Here is a 6,635-nt window from a genome sequence, read left to right as displayed (position 1 = left end):
ACTTGTTAATTTCTGCTGAGCCTAATTCAGTTCTTTTTATTTGTTACCATATATGAATCCATCTCTTCCTCAGCAAATAATATTGAGCTTTTGTATAAACAATTAATTTTATTCAAAAGCTTATCAAGGAAAACTATTTCCAATATGCTTTTTAAGTAAAGAGACCACACATCTTAATACATCAGGAAAGCTCAGCATATTTTGGTTACTAGTGTGTAATAATAAAGATGGATTTTTATTTATGCTAAGGACAAAAATGAGAGGAAACGCACTTTGTTGTTAAACACTAATCCCAATGTCAGTAGAGCTGGTTGATAGCAATTAGATTATTTTGACTAAAGCAAAATATCTTACATTATCTATCTGTGATATTTTGCATAACCCCAATGCCTCAAAATCATTTGACAGAAGAAAAGAGAAAACAACCCGCCGTGCGTCCACACATATTTGCAGATTTAATTTCACGAAGCAGATCAGTCTACCCCATTCAGAAACTTCGCCGCATCCAAGCCAATCAAAAGGGTGCAAGTTTAATTTGTGGACTGGAGATTTTTTTACTGAATATTTCAGTACTATAATTCTTATGTCACTAGTTTTATCCCTGACTGGTTGTTTTGCTTTCTTGTATCTCTTTACCCAATTTCTTTCTAGGATTTAGCCAGTTTTGTTCAACTCACTAATTTTACTAAGTCACAATCTAGCATAACTTGTTCTTTTAAGTTAAGACACTCGTAGATAATCAATTTGTTTTCATACCCTAATTTCACGATTATTCAGTCTTGTTAGAATCCGGTAATCCTGAATAGATCCGAGGCTTTCATCCAAGAAAGGATCAAGAAACTTCAGCCTCGGATTAAATATAAAATACCCATTATTTTGTATTTGTAATTGACTGATCAAATTATGGGCACATACTTGTGTGTGTGTGTGTGTGTGTGTGTGTGTGTGTGCGAAGTGGCCTGTGATCACTGGCCAACTAATCCAGGATAAATCACGCCTCTCGCCCAATGACAGCTGGGATGGTCCCCAGCCCCGCTGTAACCCCGAGTGCAAGATGTGTGGATCCACGATGAATGCATGAATGTGTGCAAGCCACTAACCTTAACTTGTGACCCACAACCGCCCCGACAAAGTCACCCTAGATAGTTGGTAAACCATCTGGTCTGGTGCGGGATCAATGTTTCATCTTCTTCAGTTCCTGCATTTATATGAACCCATCTCTTCCTCTGCAAACAAGATGGAGCATTCACATAAACAATTAATATTATTCAAAAGTTTATTCAGGAAAACTATGTTCAGAAGGGCTCTACAAAAAAAGTTTGAAAAATAACTAAAAAAGAAAAATTTATATATCTCAACTTTAAGTAAGACCATAATTGTAATTACTGCAACAATAAAGAGGAATAAATTGGTTGATTTGATTGATTGATGATAAGTATTTCATTCATAATACAACAGGCACCGAATGTTATTAAGTAATTGTTTGGCATCCTAATGACTTCCCTTAATGCCTTCACTCTCTAAATGGGTTTGATTTCAACATGTGTGTATTACTGGTTCTTCTGAGTTGCAATCTTGATCATTTTCACATTTATTTCTCAAGGACATAAATATTTACTGAATTTCACATTGAACAATGTTGAAAAAAAAAAAAAAACACGACAAAAGCACCGGTTTGCTTTATTCATTCAAATAATCAAATGTGAATATGTGTCCGACCAATGACACTGTTAATTTGTCATCGTGACATTTTCAGTGCATGGGTGCGGCTGAGTGTCCGTGCACAGTGGGTGACTATGCATACTTGTCACTGTTTATGTGTGAGTCTTATATAGCATGTGAATGCGCGCACATGCCCTTGACTCTGTGTGTAATAGGTCTGTACATTACGGGCATCTGTAACAGAGAGGAAACAAAAGCCTCAGCTGGCCTCTTTTGTTTTAGCAAGACAAACGGTTGAGAAAGAGGTCTTTATAATTATTCAAAGTGTGAATTAGTTCTGCTAAGCCCGTTTCACGGTCTATTCATCAAGACATCTCACTGGGGGTATCCTCATCCCCTTAGTGCAAATTTGCGTGGACTTTGACTGAAGTTTGTACAAATGTCTCGTCGAGGTCCGGGCGATTCTACGAGTTTGTGTGATTTTCATTTCTGCCAGGGGGTTTCTGGCCCTTGATAATATTTACAGTGTTAATCAAAGTAGATGATAGTTGAAAGGGGCAGACAGAGGCAGACCAAGACTGCTTGACTGAACACATGTCTAAACTCATTCTCTCTTTGTCTTTCTCTCTCGCTCTTTCTCCTTTGCTCTCTTTTTACCCTTACACACTCACGCACACACATGCACGTATTGATTATGGCAGTATACACAGGAAAGTTATCAGTCCCAGGGGTGTTACTGTGTTCACAGGAAGAGGCAACTGATAAAGAAGGCTGTATAGTTTGTAGACACTTGCATGCATTCTCTGACTGCATTCCCTAAACTAATATTAGACTGTCTCGGTGCAGTTTATATTGAATACAGCTGTCTAATTTCTTTTATGCAGAAAATCTTCTCACAGTCTCCATGGTGTGTGATCTGAAACATGAAGCCAGAAAAAAAAAGCAAAAAGAAAGAAGAAAGGTCTGGTTTCTCAGATATGCAGAAAGAAAAACACTTTGCAGCCAGCTTGTCAGAAAAGATGCTACACTGTTTCTACACAAGCAGAACACCACAAACAGCAGAAAATACTCAGGTATAGTTTTGTTTTTCAATTTCATGCCATGTTGTGAATTGCACAGAATGAAGCCATAGAATAAGATCGGTGTTTTAAATGAATAGTTTAAGCGACAAGCCCTTTCTCCTCCCCTTCCTTTTGCTTTTCCAGTCCTTGGGAAATGCCTTTTCTCCAGAGGAGGTCGGGAGGAAAATACTGTATTTTCATGTTGTTTATTTTTCTCTCCCTGGTTTGCATATCTTTAGCCTCCAGCCAAGTGCTGTTAATTAGGTAAACAGGTAATTCCCTGCACGAGCCAAACACCGTGTGCTTGTATGCACACGTGTATGAACTGTACGTATAACCTCTTACTTCTAATGTATAGGAGGCTGTCAAGGCAAAAACAGCGCAATGCCTATCATTAACCGTTATCTATTTTACACCACTAAACAATTCCTTTTGAACACAATTAATGGTATGAAAACCCCATGGTAACAGAACAATAGGAAGTTAGTTGTACATGTCAAGTTTGGGTCTTTACTGCAAGCATAAAAGATAAGAGAATAAAGAAGCTATAAAATAATAAAGGAGAAATAAGTGCAATCTGAAGGGACAATGGGAGAGACAGAAAGAGAAAGGGGAAAGAAATGCGATATTCCGTTCTTATATGTCAGGCTCACTTGTGTGTGACATGTCCATCTCAGTGGGGACTTCCTGCCCCTGCCTCCCTGTCTGTGTTTTTTTTCTCCTCATCACTCTATCCACTCCATCGCCATCCTATGCCACAGCTCCATTTCTCCGCCCTTCACTGCCTTAGAGTTGCTCAACCTTGTCATATCTCCCTTTTTCTTTCTCCTCACGAACACAGACCTCCCCCTTCCCTCATGCATGCACACACATACCAACCTCACTTCACTTATCCTTTGTGTGATCTAAATAAATCCATTTTATTTTATTCAGCTTTGTTTGCATTCAGCACTTGTGTGTACGCCATGGTCACAGTTTTTTAAAAGCTATTAGTATCTACCTAGAAAGGTAGAATGTCACCACACGGTTTACCTGACAGTGAGACCAAATTAGGTTTCCTGGTGTCACAAGAAGCTTTATCTTTGTAAGCTCAATTTAAGAACTGTCAAAAGGTTATTGGTGTTGAGTTCAAACATCCCGAAAGAGTCCGCATGATCGGGAATTTCATGGGAGTTTACTGTAAGTATACTGACTACCGCAGTTCATTCTGGCAGACATAATTGGCGACGTAAAAGTGCCAGTGAATTGTATTCAGTGGTTATTTGATATTATATCAGTATAATAATTTCCTTTAGGTTGACTTTCAGACACAGACAAAGTTTTACAAAGTGTGTATATGTACGATCACGGGTGCGTTCATGTGTTCCCACTTAACATCAAGAATCAGCTCTCTAGATCAGGACAACCTCTCTTCTTTGAGTCTAATTTCCACTGGTTAAAATGGCCAACCCGCTATTTTATGTCTAAGCGTTTTGTTTGGCTGTAGTTGATAGAGGGACGGTGGACACACTCTGTTTTCTCTGTCTTTATTCTCCAAATCCCTGCCTTTGGCATCTCCAGTGTGGCCTGCAAAACAAGTCAAAGCCATGGTCACCCACAGGTGTTGTCCTGGCAGGTAATGAATCAAAACCGCCGCCGCCAACCCCCCCAGTGTGTCGTCGGAGCTGATCTTGCCTCGTTGCAGCCCGCCTTAGCTAAACCCGTCAACAATGGAATCCAATTGTCCTTATATTGTTTTAAAGGGCTTTTTGTCTCGCTGGTAACCGCGCACGTAGCCACGGCATTTTGATGAACCATATCCAAACATAAAAACGAGTTTTCCCTTTCAAAAATGCCATCGGTTTGATATTTTGCTGTTTTCTTATTTCACCTGAACTTGCAAGTCAGAGGAAAAATGTCAATTATAAGAAACCGTCGAGGAAGTACTTTTCCAGTCAAACATTACCCATAATACTAATACAGCTTATTATCAAGCATTGCAGACCCAGTCGCATTGTGCGCCATCAATCACCACTAACTGGCTGACTTGACTGTTACATCATAAATTGCGGGGGCAAGTCTTCTGAAGACCAACTCATTATCTCTCTGTACAAATAACTGCCCTGTCCATGGTGAAGGACATACAATTGTGGACATGAGAAATTAGTTTTTCAGGGTTAAACACACACTTTGAGATGGGTGTTTACACTGCCATCAAGAAGAGATAGAGGTTAGTGACCATAAAGTTCACGCTGTGAAAGAATGTTCTAAATCTTTTTTTTTTTTTTTTTTTTGTGTGTGTGTGTGCTGATGTTTTTATTCCTGCATGGGTGGGATGCGATAAAAAATGATTGTATACGCCGGTAATGTAAGTGCATTGTGATAATGGCAGTCATTTTTATTTTTTTTTAGAAAATTTGGACTCTATCCTTGGAGCCGTCGCATAAAAGTACCTGCAGAGACCCTGAGCGGCTTTGAAAAGTCAAGCCGAGAGATACAATGCGTCTGCATTTTATAGCAAAGATAATGTTATGCATGATACAAAATTTGTCAAACATTCACTAAGGATTTGCAGACTTCAGAATTGTCAAGGTGCACAAACTGGACCACTGCCACATTATGCATTCATTTGGAAAAGTGTTGAAAAACAGTCTAAAAGAGAAAGCCTGATGTGAACTTTCAATTGATTTTTTTTTCTTTTGTCCATGAATTCCATCATTTTCCTACCTTTAACCAGGTAATATTTTTTTTCTTTTTTCTTAAAAGGAAACCAACGCGGCAGCACCTATATGTACAGTTATATGACGCTTTGAATATTCTCCATGCCAACCACTGAGGCTGGTACTATCTGGAAATTGGTAGCTGCACCCATCTCGTGAGAAATGACTTCCTCCTTGTGTCCTTTATCGCACTGTAGAAAGTTCGTGTCTTCACATGGGCGCATTTGATTAGTTTCTCTACAGTGTATAATCTTGGATATCAAATAATGATTTGCAATTTTCTGTTGTAATTTCAATAATATATTTGTTTTTTTGTTTTTTTTCAAGACTGATGTCATAACGGCTTTCACCTTCCCGACTCATGCAAGAGACAGATACCACCGCTGCCCCGGACCATCGGTTCATTAGGCTCATTACCAACTAAGTGATTAATCGGGCTTTTGTTACTAAAACTCGGTGGAAAATAATTACCGACATTAAAAACCCTGCATTGCAGAACCAATTCAGTGTGACCTCTGCTGTGTGCGTTATGGACTTTTTAGCTCATGGATATCAAACCAGAACTTAAACGATGATAAAGTATCAGTAAACTTTCTTTCATATAAAATAATTCACAAAATAAGTGCCTGAATAGATCTCTTAATGAGATATAACCCAAGAAGTTGCTAAATCTGCTTTTAGTCGAGACTGACGATGGATCGTTTCAAGGTTACGATAAATGGGAATGAACGAGGATGAAAAGTAGAGGGAATGGCTTTGCTACCATCCGAGTTATTACGTCCGAAGTTCCTAAACTATTGGCAGACTGTGACATGTCTGATTGTCTGGTGGCAGAAGACTAAAGATTCATCTTCCTGTCAGAAGGAGCTCTTTATTCCTTATTTTGCATTCATTGTCATCGTCCGATACCCGCATACTGCATCGAGCTACGTCTTAGTGGATGGACTCTATATAAAATGAAACCCTGTATTTCATAAGATATGTCTGGACTCATTGCATGGATCTTCTAGAGCTATGTCACTGAAAAATTGATGACCTTAATAAATACAGAGGGAACTTTTCTTTTGCTTTTTCGTTTTTTTTTCAGTGCTGTCAGAAGATAATGGTCTTCCTCAAAAGAAGAGAACACACTTCTTCTGTTTGTTTTAAACCTATCGTCAACAAAAAAACAATTAAAAATTCTAAAAGCGACATGAAAAAGTCTCAAAACAAC

At 38.7% G+C, this 6,635-nt stretch overlaps 1 long non-coding RNA gene across 1 annotated transcript; it reads left to right on the top strand.

Moving 5' to 3' along the window:
* Positions 1-2,698: 2,698 nt before the first annotated feature.
* LOC147218314 (uncharacterized) lies at positions 2,699-6,347 on the top strand. Its single transcript, XR_015108833.1, has 3 exons — positions 2,699-2,735; positions 4,284-4,338; positions 5,469-6,347. It is a non-coding gene; the product is annotated as an uncharacterized LOC147218314 (long non-coding RNA).
* The last annotated feature ends 288 nt before the right edge of the window (positions 6,348-6,635 follow it).

Source organism: Fistularia commersonii, chromosome 26 (genome assembly GCF_037954325.1).
Source record: "Fistularia commersonii isolate RoL2024-O1a breed Wild chromosome 26, RoL_Fcom_v1.0, whole genome shotgun sequence".
NCBI classification, from domain to species: Eukaryota; Metazoa; Chordata; class Actinopteri; order Syngnathiformes; family Fistulariidae; genus Fistularia; species Fistularia commersonii.
This window is presented reverse-complemented; position numbering and strand designations above follow the sequence as displayed.